Here is a 20,888-nt window from a genome sequence, read left to right as displayed (position 1 = left end):
TGGGCCCTGACCACTGCCGTGCACATGGCCAGGGGCCAGGACCGCTGGAATGCGCGCCCCTGGGAGCAGCCCTCAGCCCACGACAAAAGGGACTTGGTGGAAAAATGCCCCTACTCCTTCTCCCGGCAGGTGCACGGCCCACATGGTCTCCCAGGGGCCCTCAGCCCCCTTTGTTCTCCCCCTCCCCAAGTTCCCTGCCCGTGTCTCGGGCTGCTGTAGCAACGTACCCCAGAGTGGGTGGCCTATGAGCAACACACATGTGCTTCTCCCAGTTTTGGAGGCTGGGAAGTTCAAGATCATGGTGGCGTTCTAGTGAGAGGCCTCTTTCCGCACCCACAGACAGCCGTCTTCTTGCTGTGACCTGACGGGACAGAAAGAGGGCGAAGGAGCTCTGTGGGGTCTCTTTCATAAGGGCACTAATTCCACTCATCCCCTCTCCACGCTCACGACCTAATCACCTCCCCAAGGCCCCACCTCCTGATACCAATCACCTTGGGGGTTAGGATTTCACCATAAGCATTTGGGGGAAAATGCACAAATATCTATTTTTATCTCCCAAATAAACTATATGCCCCCCCGCCCCGGATCCTTGTGTCAGAACATGCTTCTGGGTGGGGGGGAGCCAAACCAAGATGGCACAGAGAAGCACACATGCACAAATACACACCAGCGGGGGGACATGCCAGCAGGGTACACAGCAGGAGTGCTCAAAGGGGTGATTTCGCCCCTCATCGGACGTGTGACAGCTTCTGCAGACATTTCTAGTTGTCACAGTTGAGGAGCGGGATGCTACTGGCTACAGGGCACAGAACAGCCCCGCCCCCCCAGCAAAGAAAGGCCAAATATCTGGCCTGCAATGTCAAGTACTGAGGTTGAGAAACCCTACGGGAACCCAGTGGATCGTACACCTTGGCACACCCACTGACCCCCACGTGGAAAGAGCCGAGCGCGCACACCTCAGCCAGATGCAGACACAGTGGGATTCACAGGCAGCCTCAGACCACAGAGAGGCACTGCGGGCCAGGCCCTCATACCAGAGAAGTAGCTGGAACGTTCCAGCCTGGTATGTTTCCCACCGGGATGTAGAGACCCCCGGAGGGGACCTGCACGGTCTGGAGGCAGCCTGGACGCCAGGTTCTGCTCTAAGGGCTTTTCCGTGAGAATAACTCCTTCAGTCCTCACAGCCACTGGTGGTGGGGGGAGGTGGGGGGGTGGCGGGGGTGGGGAGGTAGTTCGATGACAATTATGCACATTTTACAGGCGAGGAACCTGAGGCCCAGAGAGGGGAAGTGTGTGCCCAGTGACCCAGCTAGAAATCCAGGTGCCCCCTGCAGTAGGTGTAGACAGAGAAAGCAGGCTAGAAGGGGACCCCCACCACCACCACCTGGGGGCTGAGGTGAGGAGGGTCAGGGAAGACTTTTGCTTTCCAAAGGGATTCCTGTATCACTTTGGGTGACTAAGAAATCCACTTTTCAGTGTTTTTTAAACCAGCTGACCCGGGAGTCAGGCATACCTGGGACTCCAACCCCTGCCTCACCATTTCCTGGCTCTGTGAACCTGGGCGAGCCATGTAGCCTCCCTGAGCCTCAGTTTCCCCATCTGCAAAATGGGGGTCCGCCCACTCACTATTCCACAAGTGTGCTTCAAGGGCCCACTGAGGACCAAGCATTCTGCCCGCCTCGGGCGTGAACAGGATTAAGCCGGGATGGACGCAGAGTGAACGTTCCACCCGTCCCCCTTCTCCCAAGCATGGGGCTGCTTAATTAGTTTTGGGGGGTGGGCAGGAGTATGCGCAGGGCAGAGCTTTCAGCTCCCCCCCACCCCTCAGCATACCATCCCCGTGCCTCTCAGGCCCCAGGAGTCGGGCCCCGAGCTGCGTCCCAGGGCTTCGCGTCCAAATTCGGGGTCAGGGCTTGACAGCAGGAGGCGGACAGGGGAGTGGGCTAAATGGTGGTGCCTCCCCCACCACCAGACGCTGGGATTTTCCCACCACTGCTTCCCGCCGCTGCAGCGCAGGGAGCGAGTGCCACCTGTGGGCCACCAGGGGGAGGTGCGTGCGACTCTGGGAAAGTGGGTCGCCTCTCGGGTTTCTCCCCAAGCAGGGTACCCGGGGGGTCCCCGAGAGGTATTGGAAGCAGCCCCCCGCCCATGAAATTCTCCTCTACGTCCCGCTTTTCCCAGGTGCTGTTCCCACACTTAACCTTGTCTTCCATTTAACCCGCCAACAACAATAAACATTTATTGAGCACCTACTACTGTATTCGGAGATTCAGGGACACAGAAGGAACAAAACAGTTAAACCTCCCTGCCCTTCTGGAGCTTACCATCGGCGGGGAAGACAGAAGAGGAAGGGGACAACAACCTATGAGATCATCGCTGGTTAAGTGTTTTAAAAGAGGAAGTAAACAGAGGGATGTAACTAGTGGTTGTAGAGGGGGAACCTGCTCTGGATAAGGTGAGTGGGGAGATTCTCTGGGGCCACAATGTTTGCACTGAGGCCTGAGAGGGATATGGCCTTTGCCACGCCAAGACTGGGGCAAGGCCATCCAGTGGAGGGCACAGTAAGTGCAAAGACCCTGGGGCAGAAAGGAGTTTAGGGTGTTGGACAACAAAGGATGACAGGATGGCCAGAGCTGAGAGATGAGGGAGAGGTGGGGTAGGATGTCAAGGCCCCTTTTGGAGACAAATCTGACCCCACACTACCAAGCTGGGAGTAAACGTCACTCTGAGCTGACAGCGCTCCATCATCATCCAGCTCCACGCAGATACCCTCCTGCCACCCCCACCCCATCCACAATGCCAGCCCAGGACCAGGTGTCCCCCACAGAGGAAAGTGCCAGTCCACGTGCCACACCTCATTCTCCTGGGCCTTCGCCTCTGATGATATTCATTTCAATTGCACCACCAAGGGGGCAATGCAGAGGAAATGGGGTGCGGGGAGTGGCCTAGGGCTTGGAGGCGCCCAGAGTTGGCCTCAAACGTCCCCTTGGGGATGCCACGGGCTAGACTGTTGGGATAGAGGCAAAGCATGGACCTGCATGTCTCCAGGTTCTTTGGGTACCAGCTGCCCCATGCCAGGCACTTCATGGGCACTGAGGCTGGGGGTCGGCTCTTTTGGCAAAGCTCCCACCTCGTCCCCCAGCTGCCTCAATGGGAGACCCAGGAACCACAGAGCCAGCCTGGCTCCTGAGGCCAATGCCTCTCGACTGAGGTGAGCACCCCCACAAGAGGGCCTCCTCTGTCCTCTCTGAGCCCCCAGGACTCCTCCATCCTCCCTGTAGCCAGCCTGTGTCCCTGGCATCCTCAACCCCTTTTGAAGCTGGAGTCTCTGTCTCAGCTTCCCTCAGCCAGAGAGTCAAGTTCTCAGCCCCACACCCCAGACCCCAGCTGAGCCCAATCTCCCTTCCTTCATGCCCTCCAAGGACAAAGTCTCCCCGCGTTGCCTGACAACCCCAAAAAGGACTGCACAGGGAAAAGCTCAGGTTCCATGAATGCTATTCTCCAGGTCCCTGCCTTGGGTGCCATGAGGGAAGCTATGGGTCTCACTCAGCCCCATAAGGGGAACAGATTCCATCCCCAGTCCTCCAGTCCCGGCTAGCTTCAGCTGTGGGGGCTGCCTGGCTCTTGGGGGAGGGGGCGGAGCCTCCTGAAGCTTCTAATTATGGTTTCAGAGGCACAGACTTAATTACTGCCTTTCGAAGGGTTAATTACCCCTAATCGGTTGGGAATCAGGCAATTCTCGAGCCCTCTGAGAACCAAAATATTTCCCCTCCCAGAAGCTGCCAGGCCCCCACCCCCTCCACCACTCCTGTCTCCAACCCCAACTTTGGATCTTCTCAGTTTCCCTGTATGGAGGTATGTGGTGAGCTGGGCAGAGTTGGGAAAACCCAAAACCACTCGTCTGCCCTCAGAGAACCCACTTGCTGGGCCTGACACAGGCAAGAGCTGAATTCAGAGAAGGGGAAGGCCTGGAGTCAGAAAAAGCTGGGAAGACTTCCTAGAGGAGGAGGCCGAAGGCTGGTCTTAACGCCCCAAGGGACCCCTGTGAGCCTCCAGGGCTTCTAAGATTCTGTCCTACCTGGGGAGCTGCAAATCCTTGAGAGGCTAGAGTTATGGGTCCAGGCCTGGGGGGGCTTGTTTGGAGCCTTGGTTTTCTCATCTGTTAAATGGGGGCAAAGGCACAGTGAACGAAGCACCAAGAGTGAACAGAATTAAGCACATCAAAAATGGCTGCCCTCCTGGAGAAAACCCTGGTGGGTACTGAGGTGACAGCCCTCAGAGGGAGTTCACCCAGCCCCACCAGCCACCCTGTTCCTCCCAGTGCCCTCTACCAGGCCTTTTAGCAATGTGAATATTAGAGCCTGCTTTCCTCTTGATCCCTGAGCTGGAGCCTAAACGTACCAAACTGGTTCCCACCTCAGGTGGTTCCCACCTCAAGGGCCCTTTGCCCTTGCATTTCCCCATGCCTGGCTGACTTTCCTCCTGATGAGGCTATGTCTGGGAAGCTCTGGTCCTAAACAGTCATCTCCTCCAGGGAGCCTTCCCTGACTATTCTGCTTCCCTAGGAGCCACTCCCTTTCCTGGAAATTCTCCAACCTATCATGCTTTTATCCCTCTGAAAAATTGCCTTGTTTATATCCTGGCTGGGTGTCCTGGGGCTCAGTTTCCTCATCTGTAAAATGGGCATGATATCTATAGTCCCCTCAGAGTCCTGGCCGCTGACTGGTGGCCCCAGAGGCCAGGATGCACTGGGACTCTCTGCGGGTCACGGGACAGACTCAGGGGATTTTGAGCAAAGTGAAGGACCTGTGAGCTGGAGCAGGGCAGGCAGGTGAGGCCCCCGTGACCAGGCAGTCAGAAGAGGTTAGCGAGAAGGCAGACCTGGGAACAGTGGTCAGGCTGTCATACCCGTTTCACAGAGGTGAAGTCACTTACCAAGGGCACACAGCCTTCTGGTGGGGGGAGCCAGGATTCACAGCCCCACTTGGCAGAGTCCCATGCACACAGGATGGGAGAGGGCTAGCCTGGGAGGGCAAGGGGAGGGAGTGGTGCAGAAGGGCTGTTTGGAGGAAAGGTGAAAAGTTAGTTTTGACTCAGCTGTGTTGTGGAGGTGGAGTCCAGGCCAGGGTGGGGATAAGGATTAAATTAGAGACAGAAGGAAAAAAAGGGAGGAAAGGAGGGATGAGGGAGGAAGACAGGGAGGGAGGGAGGAAGAGGAGAGAGGGAAGGAGGGTGAGAGAGGGAAAGGGATGAAAAAAAGAGAAGAAGGAAGGAAGGAAAGATGGATGGATTGGTCAAGACTATTTCAGTCTCCAGTAAAAATCCAAATCCAGACTCGCTTAAGAAAAAAATCTAAAGAATGTTGGCTTCAGGAATAGCTGAATCCAGGCTCTCAAACAAAGTAACCTCCCCCTCTCAACTAAGCTTTCCTCTGGAGAGCTTTACGCTCAGGCAGTGATTTCCCATGGGGCTAAAATGGCCTCAGCAACCTCTGGTTTATCTTTTAACAGCCAAGAAACTCCAGAAAAAAATGAGAAAGCCGCTTTTCCAACAGTGCTAGCAAAAACCCAGTGGCTGCCTCTCATTGGACAGACTGGGGTCACATGTCATTCAGAAACCAATCACTGTGGCCAGAAAGGATGGAATGTGCTCATTGGCCAGGCCTGGGTCATGTGATCGCTCCTCGTGATGGTTCAGCCCCATCAGACTCAAGTGGGCAAAGGGCAGAAGAGGACACCATCCATTCCACAAGTGTTTGCTGATCGCCTACTGTGTTCCTGGCGCTGGCCTGGGTGCTGGGGTACCGCAGTGAACAAAGCAGAAAACCCCTGCCCTCGCGGGGCCCAGGCAAACAGTGAATGGCAGTGTTACCAGAAGGCGATGTGTGCTTGAGGTTTCCCAAACCTCAAGCAGAAAAAAGGAAGGGAGCTGAGCTGAGACTTTATTTATTTTAAGATTTTATTTATTTGACAGGAAGAGGGAGCACAAGCAGGGGGAGTGACAGGGGAGAGGGAGAAGCAGGCTCCCGCTGAGCAGAGAGCCTGACATGGATCTCGATCCCAGGACCCTGGGATCATGACCCCAGCCGAAGGCAGGCGCTTAACCGACTGAGCCACCCAGGCGCCCTGGGAGCCGAGACTTTAAATAGGAAGTGGTATCTTAGCAGAGACTTGAGACAGAAGGAGTGAAAATATCTGGGAAAGGGTGTTCCAGGCTGAGGGAATAGCCCATGCAAAGACCCCGAGGTAGGAGCATGCCCGGTATGTTTGGGGGACAGCAAGGAGGTCTGTGTGGCTGGAGGGAGGGTGGAGGCAGATGATGGGAGGTGACAGAGGGGCGACAGGGCACATCATGCAGGGCCCTGAGGGCCTTGGGAGGACTTTGGATTTTACCCTAAGGTGGGAGCCACGGAGCGTCCTGAGCAGAGGAGGGACAGGACCTGACCTGACTCTGGTGCTCATAGGAAGAATGGATGGTCAGACCAACAGAGTAGCCCTCATACATACAGAGAGAGATTTTATGTGTAAAAATGACTGGATTTTGCCTCTCTGTGAGCTCGTCTTTCACCAAAGGCTGGGTCTCTATCCCCCATGGCCTCCGAAGTTCTGCCTGCTGCCGTCCCCTCCCCACGTCTCCCTAGGTTTGGTTTGTTGCCCTTAACCAGGGCCCATGGGGAGAGGCACAGGTGAGGTAAGGGGCTGGGAGGACAGACCACTCCTGGGCTCCCCTCCCTACGAGCTAGGGAGCCCCCAGCCCCACCCCGATCCAGGATGCGCTTGGGCGGGGTTGCTAGGAATGTTTGCTTTTTGCCCTCTCCAGGTTGGTGGGTACAGGTGTGGCTGGGGACACAGGAAGCCACAACCTAACCTGAGGTTTTGGGGAGGAGGGAAACTGGGTCACTGAGAGGCCGACACCGGGAGGGGAATGCCGAGGAGACAGGAGCTGCCCCCTCCAAAAAGTCCCAGGGGTCTGCTGGCCCTGCTGACATCTTGCTCTGTTTGGGTATCAAGGCTCCTGGATAAGCCCCAAGCCCCTGGGAAGGACAAGGGTGGAGGGGCAGGCCCTGTGGTCGGGCTCCGTCAGAACTGCCCAGGACGGCCGATGGAAGCGCCGATAAGGGCCCTAGAGGTTGGATTTGAGCCCTGAGAGGGTTGGGCAACATCCTGTTTGGGCAGGCTCCTGTGGCTTTCTCTTCTAACCCTGCCAGGCCCCGATGGGAGAGGTCCAGGCAGGCGAGCAGGAGCCAACTGTTAACTCCGTGAGAAACACAAATAGCCCCGCTTTGAGAATAGGATAGACACTTGCAAGAGGAAAAACAAGACCAACAACTTAGGCTCTGCTTCACGTCCTACACAAAAAGTAACTCTAAATAGACTGTAGAGCTAAATGTAAAACCGAAAACAATAAAGCAGATGAAGAAATCTTTGCAACCTTGGCTTAGGCAAAAATTCCTTAGGTATGTCACCAAAAGCACAGCCCATGAAAAAGAACGTTGGTAAATTGGACTTCATCAAAATGCAAATGTGTCCCCTTCAGAAGACATAAGGAGAATGAAAAGACAAACCACAGCCTAAGGGGGAAATATGTGCAGATTGTACATCTGATGAGGGGCTTGTATCCAGAGTATATAAAGGATTCTCAAACCCAATACTAAGATTCAGCACTCGTTCATGTTTAAAACTCTAACCAAATAGAACCAGAAGGGAACTTCTACACTCTAATATGTTACCTACAAAAAAAGAAAGAAGGAAGGAAAGAAGGAGAGAGAGAGAGAAAGACAGAGAGAGAGGAAGAAAGAAAGAAAAAAGAAAAGAAAAAGAAGAGAAAAGAAAAGAAAGACCCACAGCAAATATGAAACTTAGTTGTGAAAATAGTGGAAGATTTCCCCCCAGAGATCAAGACAAGAAAAGGATAGCTGTTATCACCGCTTCTTTTCAACACTGCACTAGAGGCTTCCAGCCAGGGCAACAAAGAAAGAAAAGACAAGAGAACACGTAAGGATCAAAATGTAATAAATAAAACCGTCACCATTTGTGAGTGAAGAAATTAGGTAATTGAGGGATATAATAAAATCTACTGATGAATGAATGGGATTAAGTGAATTTAGCATGGTTCCTGGATACAAGGTCAATCTACAAAGATGAATTCTATTTCTCTGTACCAGCAACAAGCAGTTGAAAAATAATTTTCTAAAAACTCAAGAAAAACCAGAGTCCCAATTTGAAAATGGGCAAAGGATTTGAACAGTTACTTCAGCGAAGAGGATCTCTGGATAGCAGATAAGGATAGGAAAAGATCCTCGACATCACCAGGCGGTAAAAGAAATGCAGAGTAACACCACAATGAGATACACTGCACACACATTTTGGAACAGCTAAAATAAGAAAGGCTGATACCTGGCGGTGGGGAGGATGTGGAGGATGAACCAACCAACCACTCCCGGTGGGGATCGCTTTGGGAAACAATCTGACAGTTTCTTAAAAAGTTAAATGTACATCGACCATATAATCCAGAAATGAGAGCATATGTGTACACAAGTGTTCACAGCAGAATTATTCACAATAGCTAAAAGGTGGCGACAACTCAAATGTCCATCAACAGGTGAATGGATAAACAAAACAGGGTCCATCCATAGAGTCAGGCTCCCTGCTCAGCGGGGAGTCTGCTTCTCCCTCTCCCACTGTCCCTCCCCCCACCCCAGCTCGTGGTCTCTCGCTCTCTCTCAAATAAATAAATAAAATCTTTTAAAACACCATACTGCATTGGGGTGCCTGGGTGGCTCAGCTGTTAAGCATCTGCCTTCGGCTCAGGTCATGATCCCAGGGTCCTGGGATCGAGCCCCACATCGGGCTCCCTGCTCAGCAGGAAGCCTGCTTCTCCCTCTCCTACTCCCCCTGCTTGTGTTCCTTCTCTCGCTTTGTCTCTCTCTGTCAAATAAATAAATAAATAAAATCTTTAAAAAAAAAAATACTGCATTTAAAAAGTCAGACACAAAATACTACAAATTGTATGATTCCATTAATGTGAAATTTCTAGAAGAGGCAAAGCTATAGGGAGACAAAGCAGATGAGTGGTTGCCTGGGGCAGGGGAGGAACAGGGAGAGGGACTGCAATGGGGACAGGGAACTTTGGGGTTATAGAAGTGTTCTCAGACGCTGGATTGTGGTAATGGATGCACAATGCAACAAATTTACTAGAAATCATTTATCTACGTACATACAGTGGGCAAATTACATGCTAAGTAAATTGCACCTTGATAAAGTGATTTCAAAGTTGCTCCAACCATCTGCAGATGGGATTGTCACCTTTCGGTTGATTAAACCAACAGGTGGCTTCGGTGATAGGCCCTGTTCTGCACACGGGGGACACTCGGGTAGGGAACAAAACGGACAACAAGCCCCACCCTCACAGAGCTGGCATTCTCCTGGGGAGACAGACAGGAAGCCAGCTCAAGAAGTAAAATCTACAGTGTCAGGTGCTGGTGTGCTATGAAAAATAAAGTAGGCATGGAGACAGTGCAGTTTTAAGTTGGGGGTCAGGGAAGGCTTTCCGAGGAGGTGATGTCTGAGTAAAGACCTGAAGGAAGTGAGGAGAGAGCCATGTAGGGGTCTAGGGGCGGAGGGCAGCAAGCAGGGGGAGCTGTAAGTGCTCCCCTGGGGTGGGAGCATGCCAGGAAGAGTGAGGAAGCCAGTGGGCTAGAGGGAATAGTGAGGAGAAGAGAGGGAGGAGAAGAGAGGGAGGAGGGGAGGGCGGGGAGGGGATGGGGAGAGCACACAGAGCCTTGTGGGTCATGGGGCGGACTTTGGTTTTTGCTCTGAGAGAGATGGGAGCCGTGGAGGGTTCCCTGAGTCAAGAAGGGATAGGATCTGACTCAGGTGTTCAAGGGCACCCTCTGGTCACTGTTAGGGGGACAGCTGTGGGGAGGGGGGTGTGAGGAAGCCAGAAGACCAGAACAGAGGTGACTGCACTGATCCAAGTGGGATATGATGGGGCTGATCCAGGCTGGGGCCCTCGAGGCAGCGAAAAGCAGGTGGATTCTGGCTGGATTTTGAAAGTAGAGCCCTCAGGGTTTGCTGGTGCAGGACAGACAGAGACAGAGACAGAGAGAGACGTGGATTACTCCAAGCATATTGAGCTGAGCATCTGGGCCACTAAGGAAAGAAGCGGAGGCTCAGAGAGGCAGAGGGAGGTGTCCCGGCCACATATGAGGCCCTCATGGCACCCGAGGCATGGCCCTAATTTGAGAGCTCAGGGGGTGTGGGTACCACATGGTGTGGAGGCTGCTCCGAGCCAGGCACCTCCTCCCGCTGCCTCCCAAGTCTGATCCCAGTACCCCTCTGGCTGTTCTCTTCCTTTTAGTCTTCGTTTCCAGAACTTCTCCTCCCTGGGGAATCCAGTCCATGTGCTTCTGATTCCTTTGTCCTGAACTCATGTGGCCTGAGCACCCCTGAAAGCCTTATGTGGAAGAGTCTAGAGGCAGGGGGTGGGGAGGGGGGCACATTCCTCCTGGGGGCCAGGGCTGCATCTGGCAGCATCTCCAGCGTGTCCGGCAGCAAAGACACCTCCTCCCAGGCCAGGCCAGACCGGCAGCCGCCCAGCACAGACTTTCTTTGGGGCCTGGCCGGCGCCTGCCCACAGCCCCAGCTCCAGCCGCCTTGACCGCCACCCCCCCCAGACCTCCCACACATTTCCTCCTAGGAGCCATGACCGTGGGATTTGGTTTTCCCCACCCTCTCCCTCTCTACCCAGCCTGCCACTCCCATGAGCCTCCTCCCTGGTGGCCACAGCAGGCCCGGCTCCCCAGGCAGCCCCCTGGCAGGGCCTGTGTGTGGCCAGAGAGCCATAGGGTGGGCGTCTGACCCTCCCTGGCACCGCTCCCATCCTCTGGCTTCTGTGTTCCTCCTCCTCCTCCCCAGCATCTGGGCTGTCTCTGGTCCCCTCCCGCCTCCCTGTGTGAAAGGCTTCAGAAGGGTCCCCCTAATTCACTGGCTCCTTATGAGCACTGACCAGCCAGACCTTGCTCTAGCTACTGGGGAGGTAGAGTGGCCAATGCTTAGAAGCTAATACTTACCAAGACCTTTGCAGGCACTGATAAATCCTGCCCCCCACCTCCCAAGGAAGAGTGAGTGCTCCTGCTCCCATTTTACAGCCGGCGAGACTGGAGCACAGAGAGGGGATATTGGTTGCCCTGGGGCACACTGCCAGAAAGTGGCAGAGCCAGGACCAGACCCCCGACCACTCTACTCTTCCGCCTCTCATGAAAGTGACAGATGAGGTCCTGGCCTTCTACAGTCCTCGATCCAGAGGACAGAGACAGGAAATAGTAAATGAGCAAGGACATACCATTCAGTGACAAGGGTGACAAAGATCCAAAGAGGATGGCTGGGGGCTTGGGGACTTGATCCAGGGGTCCCCAGGACCACCCTTAGGGTGAATGATTTCCTAGGATTCACAGAAATCAGAAAAGCTGTGATACTTACGGTCACAATTTGTTACAGGGAAAGGATACAGTTAAAATCAGCAAAGGGGGGCGGGTGCCTGGGTGGCTCAGTGGGTTAAGCATCTGACTCTTGATTTCGGCTCAGGTCATGATCTCAGGGTCATAGGATCGAGCCCTGTGTCAGGTTCCATGTTGGGTGTGGAGTCTAGTTAAGATTCTCTCTCTCCCTCTGCCCTTCCCCCACTCTAAATAAATAAATAAAATCTTTTAAAAAATAAAGTAAAATAGGGGCGCCTGGGTGGTTCAGTCAGTTAAGCATCTGCCTTCGACTCAGGTGATGATCCCGAGGTCCCAGAATCGAGCCCTGCATTGGACTCCCTGCTCAGTGGAGAGCCTGCTTCTGCCTCTCCCTCTGCTGCTCCCCCAGCTTGTGCTCTGTCAAATAAATAAATAAAATCTTTAAAAAATAAAATAAAATAAAACCAGCCGAGGACCAAGGTGCATGGGGCAGGATCGAGGAAAGACCAGGCACGAGCTTCCAGGTGTCCCCTCCCCGTGGAGTCATGCAGACAGCCTTTGATTCTCCCAGCAGCAACGTGTGACACAGAGTATTGCTAACCAGGGAAACTCATCTTGGTGCCCCGGGGCTTTCTGGGAATTGGTGACATAGGCAGGCTGACCTCAGGCTCCCTTCCTCTAGAGGTCAAGCTGATACTGAGTGGTGACTCAAGGCCTTCACCATAAATCATATTGTGGACATAGACTATCTGGCATGGCTAAGGTCTTACACAGACACTCCTATCAGGCAGGACACTCCAGGAGCTTAAAGATGGCCTCCCAAGAGCAGGGTAAGGGTCAGTCCTGCAGACAGAATGTGCAGGATTCGAGCACCCCAAACCTGCAGAGTTAACTCTTTACTGAGCAGGGTTAAATGTTATCGTGGACCAGGAATACATCTTTAAGGATTTCATGTTGAGACTAAAGCCAGAAGGAACTGGGTCCTTACCTGATTAAGCCTTCAAATGAGACCACAGCCCTAGCTGATGGCTGGATGGCAGTCTGGTGAGAGAACCTGAAGAAGAAGCCATGCCAATGTCTGAGGGCAGAGAATTCCAGGCAGAGAGAACAAGAGGTGCAAGGACCCTGTGGTGGGACTAAGCTTTTAAGAAGAGGAGGAAGACCAACATGGCCAGTCGAGGATGAGGGAAGGAGGTAAGACAAGAGGGGCCATCTGGAACCAGGGTAGAGGCCCTTGTGGACAGGATGACAGAAAGAGAGGAGCTGAGGGAGGCACCCCCATTTGGGGCCTGAACAACTCAGCTGGTGGTCAAGCCATACACTAAGGGACAACCTCCAAGATGACCCCCATGATCCCTGCCTCCTGCTATAGGCACCCTGTGTAATCCCCTCCCCTTGAGTGTGAGCAGGACCTTGTGACTGATTCACTTCTAACAATAGAATGGGACAAAGGTGATAGGATGTCACTTCCAAGATTAGGTTACTAAAGATTAAGGCTTCCTTCTTGCTCTCACTGTCTGCCTGTCTGTGTGTCTCTCTCACTCTCTTGCTTGCTCCAATGAAGGCAACTGTCATGTTGTAAGCTGCCCTATGGAGAGGACCAGGTAGTGAGCTTGTTTTATTTTTTTAAAAGATTTTATTTATTTATTTGAGAGAGAGACCCAGAAAGAGCATGTGAGTGTGAGCAGGGGGAGGAGCAGAGGGAGAGGGAGAAGCAGACTCCCCACTGAGCAGGAAGTCTGACATGGGGCTCCATCCATGGGACTCCAGGATCATGACCCCAGCCCGACTGAGCCACCCATGCACCCCCCTCGTGGTGAGTTTAGAGCCAACTCCTCAACAGCCAGTGAGGAACTGAATCCTGCCAACAACACATGAGTGAGCTTGGGAGTGGATCCTTCCCTCACCAAGCCTTTAGATGACACTACAGACCCAGCCTATGAGGGACCCTGAAGCAGAGGACCCAGAGAAGCAAGACCCAATTCCTGACCCACAGAAAGAGTTTGCTGTTATTTTAGGACCCTACGTTTGGAGTAATTTGTTACACAGCAATAGATCACTAACACGCCAGGTTTGGCCAGAGGTCGGGAGGAAAATCAGGAGCTATAGTGTTTGCCATGTTGAAAAAAATTGTAATCAATGTAATAGCCTTGGGTTGGCTTCCCCTGGTTGCAGAGCCTGAGACAAGGATTTGAGTGCAGCTACTTTATAAGAAGGGGATCCTAGAAAGCATGGGTGGGCAAGCTGAGAAGCAAGATAGGGTGGGGCAGGCAGCAAATACAGAGTTTGAATAAGTGCATTACTACTGCAGGCACCTGGGGCTCAGCCCCCCGGGGACCTCTGAGAGACTGTGTAGGACATGCACTTTCATTATCCCACATGAGGAGCGAGGTGCCCAGGTGCTGACCCATCGAAAGCCATGGAGACTTATTCTCAGGGATGTCAATTCCCTCCCAATTTCCACCTGCATCCACATGGGCCCTAGAAGGCCCCCAGGCAAAACATCATGGGTGTTTACCAGGCTGAGGCTAGAGCAAGACGAGTGAGGCGCACGTAGATTTTTTTTTCCCTTTGCCTCAGGCACCAGTATGTCTCCGCCCATCACTGTGACTGACCCCATCTTCATTTAGAATGTTTCTATTTTATTTATCATGGATATTTTGCATTAATTTTGATGATTTCAAACACTGCATTAGAACAGTATTTGCCTTGACTATTGAGTTCTTTGGCACCCCCTTAAATTTTGCTTTCCGAGGGGAGTGCTTCACTTCTTACCCTAGGTCCAGCCCTGGGGTTCACAGGAGGAGCTCATCAGCACACCGAGGGGACTCGGACGCCAGCTGCCCCATCAGAGGCAGGCGGGCTCAGTTCCACCGTGGTAACAAGTGAGCCCCGTATCTTAGGGGCTTAACACATCAGAGATCTCATTTCTCACTCGGCCACCGCCTGCGACATCGCAGGTCGCTATAGCTGAACGAAAAGAAAACAGGGTGGCCGCACCAGCTCTTAAAGCTTCCGCCCGGAAGTGACGCATGTCACGGCTGCTCACATTTCATTGGCCAAAGCAAGTCACATGGCCACACAAGTGGGTAGGGCAGTGAGTTCCGCCCTTGCGCCTGGAAGGACCGGGTAGCACCTGGGTTGAGGCCGAGGGGGCAGCTGGGTGTTTGGGGCTGGTGGGGCAGGTAGGGGTGGAGACATACAAGGCGTCAAGGTCTGATTGGTACCGACGCCCTGGAGGGCGGGTACCAGATTCTTGACACCTGGCAGGCCCGTGGGGCTGGTGGATCCAGCCGCCGCCCCTTTTTAACATCTCCCCCTGGACTTTATTTGTTCTTACTTTTAAAAAGATTTTATTTATTTATTTGAGAAAGAACGAGCACAAGCGGGGGAGGAACAGAGGGACAGGGAGAGAGAATCGTCAAGCAGACTCCACACCTAGCGTGGAGCCCAGCGCGGGGCTGGATGCAACCACCCTGAGATCGTGACCTGAGCAGAAATCAAGAGTCAGGTGCTTACCCGATTGGGCCATCCAGGTGCCCCATTACTTTTTTAACACATTTTTTTTTTTTTAAAGATTTTATTTATTTATTTGAGAGAGAGAGAGAGAATGAGAGACAGAGAGCACGAGAGGGAAGAGGGTCAGAAGGAGAAGCAGACCCCCCAGCTGAGCAGGGAGCCCGATGTGGGACTCGATCCCGGGACTCCAGGATCATGACCTGAGCGAAGGCAGTTGCTTAACCAACTGAGCCACCCAGGCGCCCTTACCACATTTTTTAAATGTGGTGAAATACCCATAACCCAAAATTCGCCATCCCATTTTTTTTTTTTTTAAGATTTTATTTATTTATTTGACACAGAGAGAGACAACGAGAGAGGGAACACAAGCAGGGGGAGTGGGAGAGGGAGAAGCAGGCCTCCCGCTGAGCAGGGAGCCTGATGCGGGGCTCCATCCCAGGACCCCAGGATCATGACCTGAGCGGAAGGCAGACCCTTAACGACTGAGCCACCCAGGCGCCCCATCGCAACCATTTTTAACTGTCCAGTTCCGGGACATTAAGCATAATCACACTGGCATGCAGCCAACCCCCTCATCCATCTCCAGGACTGGTTCATCTTCCCAAACTGAACCTCTGTCCCCATGAAACACAGACTCCCCACCATTCCACCTTCTGTCTCTATGGATTTGACCACTCTAGAGACCTCATATAAATAGACTCATATGGTGCTTGTTTTTGTTTCGTTTTGTTTTTTTGTTTTTTTAAAGATTTTATTTTGCAAAACTGAAACTCGCTACCTACTAAACAGCAAGTGCCCTTTCGCGCCTCTCCCTGGGCCCCTGGCAGCCATGTACTTTCTGTTTCTTCGAATGTGACTAATTCCATTACTTCATATACGTGAAATCAGGTAGTGCTTGTCTTTCTGTGACCAGCTTTTTGCATTCAGCATAATGTCCTTGAGGTTCATCCATATCACCATGTGTCAGAGTTTCCTTCCTTTTTTTTTTTTTTAAGATTTTATTTATTTATTTGAGAGAGAGAGAATGAGAGACAGAGAGCACGAGAGGGAAGAGGGTCAGAAGGAGAAGCAGACCCCCCAGCTGAGCAGGGAGCCCGATGTGGGACTCGATCCCGGGACTCCAGGATCATGACCTGAGCCGAAGGCAGTCGCTTATCCAACTGGGCCACCCAGGCGCCCCGAGTTTCCTTCCTTTTTAAGACTGAATAATATTCCATTGTGTGAATCTACCACATTCTGTTTATTCATTTGTCCACTGATAGAAACTTGAGTTGCTTCTACTTTTTGGCTATTGTGAATAATGCTGCTATGAACTTGTGTGTACAAATATCTCTCTGAAACCTTCTTTTCAAGTCTTTTGAGTATATCTACCCAGAAGAGGAATTGCTGGATCATATGCTGAAAATTTAACTTTTTAACCAGACTGTTTGCTGTAGCAGCTGCACCATTTCACATGCCCAGTAACAGTGCACAAGGGCACCAATGTCTCCACATCCTGGCCAACACTTGTTATTGTTTTTTTTTAATAGTAGCCATTTGAGATATTACAGCTAGTATCTTGCTGTGGTTCCGATTTACATTTCCCTGTTGATTAGTGATGTTGACCTCTTTTGCTGGGCTTATTGGCCATTTACCTGGGGATTTTAACAACTCTGTTTCACAGAAACTTCAGGATGTGGGTGGCAGTCTCCTTGCCAATGTCAGGGCTGCCTGGCCTCGTAGGCAACCGAGCAACCTGCAGGGAGGGTCCCCAGGGCTGACTCCTTGAGCCGAGCAGAAGCTGGAGGTGAGAGGCAGGCGCTACTGAACTTCATCACTCGGCACCAAGACCCACACCAGGGGCCAGGGAAAACCCCAGTGACACCCTTGCCCCCTGATATGGGGTGCTGATGTGAAATGTTCTCAGAAAATTCCCTCCTCGGGGGCGTCTGGGTGGCTCAGTCGTTAAGCGTCTGCCTTCGGCTCAGGTCATGATCCCGGGGTCCTGGGATCGAGCCCCACATCGGGCTCCCTGCTCGGCGGGAAGCCTCCTTCTCCCTCTCCCACTTCCCCTGCTTGTGTTCCTTCTCTCACTGTGTCTCTCTCTCTGTCAAATAAATAAACAAAATCTTAAAAAAAAAAAAAAAAGAAAAGTCCCTCCTCGGGCCACTCAAAAGAAAATGATGCTCTGTCCAGAGGGGCCCTCACTTCCTGGTTCCCAGTCGTACCACAGAGGACGCTTTGGGCCAAGGTGGCTTCCCACCTGCACACAGAACCCAGGCGAGCCACCCCGTCCTCACCTCCTGCGCCAAGGAGTTGACTGTTGGCTCACAAACATCGTCCATCCATTCCTCTCTCCATGGACCGCAGATCGTTCCTTCAATCAACTTGCTTTTCCTTTTCTAATTCTTAAAGGAGTTTATTTTGGAAGGAACCGTTATGTCACTACCACAGAAGGAGACCTGAGCCATCTCCAGAAGTGGAAAGCAGCAGAAAAAAAAAAGACTTGCATTGGTAGGGGCGGAGGTGAGTGATATTAAATCCGGTTAATGCTGCTGCCTGTGGAAGGTTTGGGGCTCAGATTAGGATGGGGACAGGGAGGTACCCAGGGGCAAAATTTAGGCAGTCACTCACTCTCAGGGCTATGCCTGCACTCCCAGGAAACTGAGCTGTGGCCTCACCCTCTAGTTCAGCTGTGGAGCAAAGCGACTGCTCTTTCTGTTGAGAGAAAGAGAGAGGGGGGAGGGAGGGAAGGAGGGAGGGAGAAAGGAAGAAAATGACAAAAAGTTGGGATGCCTGGGTGGCTCAGTCGGTTAAGCATCAGACTCTTGATTTCAGCTCAGGTCATGATCTCAGGGTCATGAGATCGAGCCCTGTGTTGGCTCCTCACTGGGCATGGAACCTGCCTAAGATTCTCTCTCCCTTTCCCGCTGCCCTTCCCTCTCGCTCTCTCAAAAAAAAAAAAAAAAAAAGACAAAAAGGAAAATAAATGAAAATGGAAAGAGCTTACCGAGATGTTTGAAGGTGTCAAAGATGCAGCCGCGATAAACACAGACTTTGGCATCCGCCCATGCAGCCATTACGGAGCAAGTGCTGTTAAAGGTACAGGGGACTCAGCCATGGCGGCAGCAGGTGCACAGGGTGGAGGTGGACAGTGAACAATGGAAACAACACGTAGAGGGTCCAGGTCCCTCAGGTCCTCAGCAGAGGCCATCAGAGATGAGGGGACAGAAGAGAAACCATGGGGGGTTGATGGTGCTGTTCTGGCTGGTCATGCCATGCTGGGCATTAAGTAGTTTGCATATCACTTCTGACTTCATTGCTTGCTGCACACAGTCTCACTCCGTTATGTCTCCGGCCTTCTCTCCCTCCTCTCTCCCCCTCACTCACTTGGCTTCAGCCACACAGGCCTCCTTGCTATTCCACACCAGCCATGCTCCAGCCTCAGGGACTTTGCACAGGCTGCTCCCTCTGCTGGGGACGCTCTTCCCCAGACAGCTTCATGGCACCTCCTTCCTCACCTCCTTCAGGTCTTTCTTCAAATGTCACCTTCTTAGTGAGGCCTTCCCCAACTGCCCTATTTAGTTTGTCAACCCCCAACAGCCCCTCCTTCGTTAACCTGCCTACTTTTCCGTTCCTAACACCTTTCACGGCAAGCTTATCTATCACATTCGCGGGTTCCTCTGGGGTGGGGATGTCAGCCCCACAGGGCAGAGGTTTAGGCCTGGCTTCTTCACACCTGCACCCCCAGTGCCTGTCAAGCCGTGTTTGTTGACTGACTACATGACCGTCAGATCTGTAAAAAGAGGAGGGTAGTGCCTGCTTCCTCTCAGGGCAGGAGCAAGATGAACTGAGGGGTGGCCTAGGAGCCACAGAGGAGAGGCTGTGACGGGAGAGATGCCCAGGGTGGGGGTGGGGGACACTGCCATGACCCGCTTAGGATTTTTTTTTTTTTTTACATTTAGGTGAAACTCACATGCCATAAAATTAACCACCCAAGAGTGAACAATCCAGTGGCATTTGGCACATTCGCCAAGTTGTACAACCAGCTCCTCTGTCCATGTCGTGGTGTGCACCAGAATTTCCTTCCTGTTCTGTGGTTAATATTCCATTGCATGGATGTGGCACATTTCGTTGATTCATTCACCCACTGATGGACACTTGGGTTGTTTCCCCCAATTTGTTGGAGTCCCTGCCTTCAGCTGTTTCGGGCATCTACCTAAGAGTGGAGTTGCTAGGTCTCAGGGTCACTCTGTTTAACATTTTGAGGAATGGCCAAACCGTTCTCAAGTTTGAGGAAGGGAGACCTCAATCTGAAAGAGTGCTGGGGGTGGGGTTTATTCTTTCTGAAGCACCTGGCTCCCAAAATACATCACCTCTTTCTGGGACTGGTCATGATCATCAGTACCAGCACCGTGGCCCAGGACCCCAGAGACCAGTGACGTAGGGAGCCCTGATGGGGACACTGAGGCACAGGGAGAAGTTGATGTGGGCAGTCAGCCTGAACCCTCTTCCTTCCCCTCCCTGTCCCACATCCTGGGCCCCCGTGGCAGGGCCCCTGGAGATGGAGCTCATCCTCACTGGGCACTGGCTGCCTACAGCCCCCCACTCCCAGAAACCCTTGCAAAATGGGGAAGAGGCTGAGAGCTCCGTGAGGAAGAGGCAAAAAGGGCCCCCGAGTGTCGCCCAGCGTTCCCAGCTCGGGGCTGCAGGGCTTCCTGTTAGTGGCTGCCAGTTCCCACCCACATGACCCACTGCCACCTGCCTTGCTGCTCCCTGTCCCCAGCTGGGCCTCCCCTGGGCACTGCCTTCCATTTCTCTTCGCTTCCTCTAAGTGCTTCTCATTAAAGCCTTCAAACATTTTAAAATTTCCAAAAAATATTTACAAGGCCTCCAGTTCCCAGAATCAATGACCATCAGTCTATCCGTGACCCACTTTAACTTACTTTATTCACTATTTTTTTTTTAATTCCATAAGGCACACCCATGAGCCCCTCCCCTCACCGTGAGCTGGGACAGGACCCTGCTCCCCCCCTCCAGCACCCAGAGGTCTGTTTCTTATTCCCTCCCCCACTGGCTTTCTAAAAGTGTTCTTACATATGTTTGTATGCTGAAATCTTTTTCATTTTCTCTGTGTGTGAGCTTTAGAATGAGGGTAGCTTTCGTGTGGGGCTTTGGGTACTTTTTTCCTCAAGATTCTACTATAATCAAATCATCACGTCATATGCTTTAAGCCTATCACAATTTTATTTGTCAATTATGCCTCAGGAGAGCAGAAAAAAAATTTTCTACCATGACACCCGTCAAATAAATGAAGGTTTTTGCACGTCACTCTTTTTTAAATTTTTTATTTATTTTTATTTTTTAAAACATTTTATTTATTTACTTGACAGAGACAGACACAGAGAGAGAGTGAACATAAGCAGGGGGAGTGGGAGAGGGAGGAGCGGGCTTCCTGCTGAGCGGGGAGCCCGATGCGGGGCTCGATCCCAGGACCCTGGGATCATGACCTGAGCCGAAGGCAGATGGCTTAACCAACTGAGCCAGCCAGGCGCCCCTTCACTCTTTTTTTTTAAAGGTTTTATTTTTAGGGGCGTCTGGGTGGCTCAGTCAGTTAAGTGTCCGACTCTTGATCTCAGCTCTGGTCTTGATCTCAGGGTCATGAGTTCAGGCCCTGTGTTGGGCTCCAGGCTGGGTGTGGAGCCTACTTAAAAAAAAAAAAAGATTTTATTTTTAAGCAATCTCTACACCTAATGCAAGGCTCAAACCCACAACCCCGAGATCAAGAGTTGCACAGTCCATCAACTGAGTCAGCCAGGAGCCCCTCCATTTGTTAAATTAAGAAAGGAGCGTGTTGCCAAGAGCCAGCCCATCTGGTGGCACATCCTGGGCGTTCTTTTTCACTGACCGTATGATATTCCAATCCTGTGAG

The 20,888-nt window shown here is 52.2% G+C and overlaps 2 long non-coding RNA genes across 4 annotated transcripts in view; one reads left to right on the top strand and one right to left on the bottom strand.

The window, feature by feature from the left end:
- LOC144379022 (uncharacterized) overlaps positions 1-18,028 on the bottom strand; it is a 28,551-nt gene extending 10,523 nt beyond the window's left edge. Inside the window, exons 1-4 of one of the 3 annotated variants that reach the window (XR_013441020.1) lie at positions 17,967-18,020; positions 4,936-5,059; positions 4,079-4,159; positions 228-361 (exon numbers count right to left, since the gene is read on the bottom strand). This is a non-coding gene — a long non-coding RNA (uncharacterized LOC144379022). Of the gene's footprint in view, positions 1-227; positions 362-4,078; positions 4,160-4,935; positions 8,678-17,966 lie in introns of those variants that run through there. The other 2 variants (XR_013441022.1, XR_013441016.1) reach the window with 2 other exon arrangements.
- LOC144379027 (uncharacterized) lies at positions 17,191-20,248 on the top strand. Its single transcript, XR_013441029.1, has 3 exons — positions 17,191-17,482; positions 17,930-18,058; positions 18,922-20,248. It is a non-coding gene; the product is annotated as an uncharacterized LOC144379027 (long non-coding RNA).
- Positions 20,249-20,888: the final 640 nt, after the last annotated feature.

The sequence above is a fragment of the Halichoerus grypus genome, chromosome 1 (assembly GCF_964656455.1).
Source record: "Halichoerus grypus chromosome 1, mHalGry1.hap1.1, whole genome shotgun sequence".
NCBI lineage: Eukaryota > Metazoa > Chordata > Mammalia > Carnivora > Phocidae > Halichoerus > Halichoerus grypus.
Note: the sequence above shows the minus strand (reverse complement) of the source record. Positions and strands in the feature narration are given on the sequence as shown.